The sequence below is a fragment of the Atractosteus spatula genome, chromosome 10, assembly GCF_055471065.1.
Source record: "Atractosteus spatula isolate fAtrSpa1 chromosome 10, fAtrSpa1.hap1, whole genome shotgun sequence".
NCBI lineage: Eukaryota > Metazoa > Chordata > Actinopteri > Semionotiformes > Lepisosteidae > Atractosteus > Atractosteus spatula.
Window position 1 is genome coordinate 4,992,502 of NC_142715.1, and position 1,324 is coordinate 4,993,825.

A 1,324-nucleotide genomic window follows, 5' to 3' on the forward strand; every position below is an offset into this window, starting at 1 on the left:
TCCAAGGGTGAAGTGATGGGCCAGGTAGACGTTTGGGAGCAGTGCGCAGCACCGTGAGATCTCGGCATTGATTCTCTGGATGGTGTGGTGCTGCTCGTCCTGTCTCGGCAGCAGGGTGGAGATGAGAATTCGGGCGCGAGGGAACTCCTGTATGGCCCTCTCTGCCACTCTCCTGATGGACTGGGCCACCTGCTCCCTCTGGGTCCTCAGGTCGTTGGTGCCGGTGTGGATGATGATGTGCTGAGGGGCTCCCAGTACCGACCTGGACAGCAGCTGCAGGGCCTTCTCTGTCGTCGGACACCAGAGCTTTGCTGTTTGTAATCCCGGGAAGAGCCTGTGCTCATCGATGTACCTCCCGTTGGAGTCGATGAGAAGGGCTACTTCCATGCGTCTGCCTCTGGTGTCCAGTCTGCTGGAGGGGCGCTGTGCTGCCGGGCGGGCGGCTGCTTGGGGGGGTGCAGTGTGTGAGGTGGAGGAGTTGGGTGGGGCCGGGTGTGTGTGTGGGTCACCCTGAGTGTTCGGCAAGGTGGATGTGCTTTTGGGCAGTGGAGTTGTGAGGGGATTTGGGGTGCCGGGGGGTGCAGTGGGTGTGGTGTTTGCTACGGTGGGGGTACTGGGTAAGTGGGAGTTGGTGGTGGGGGTTGTAGGGGTGTCAGGTTGTGTGGAGGTGGGTGTGTCTTTGCGGGTTGGGGGTGGGTGTTGTGTGTTGTGTCTTCTGGGTCTCAGGGCTGTTCTGTTGCAGTCCGGGCTGCAGTGGGAAGTAGTGAGTTTCCTCAGCTGGTCTTTGAGAGTCTTGCTTGTCCTCTCCGCGAGCTGAAGCTCCTCTCTCAGCTCTGCTACTTCCGACTGCAGCTTACTGTTGTCCTGCAGCAGCTCCTCCATCTGTGCCCTGAGCTGTTTGTTGGAGGTTTTACATTCGTTCCTGTGTTTGTTAACCTCGTCTCTTAGCTGTTGTGCTGTCTGCCCCTCTGTGAGTCTCCCCAGCATCAGCTCCTTGAACTCAGTGAAGTCCAGCTCCAGAGCAGAGAGTTTCTCTCTCAGGAGGCGCACTGTGCTGTGGTCACAGGGGGGTTGGTGTGGGCTGTGTGTGTCCGGGTGGTGTGTTTCCATGTTGCCGAGGGCTACACTTTTGCTGGGCTGTTCTGTGGCTGAGGCTGTGTTTGTGGGCTCCGAGTCAGGTGGAGCTGAACTCTCCGGTGTGGCGGTCATCAGGCTGCTGGGTCTTTCTCCTGTTTCTGGGGGAGGTTTCTCCAGGTCAGCCTGTGTTTTAAGGTCTGTGAACTTTTCCTCAAAAAGCTCCAGAGCGGCCTCACTGCCCTGTATC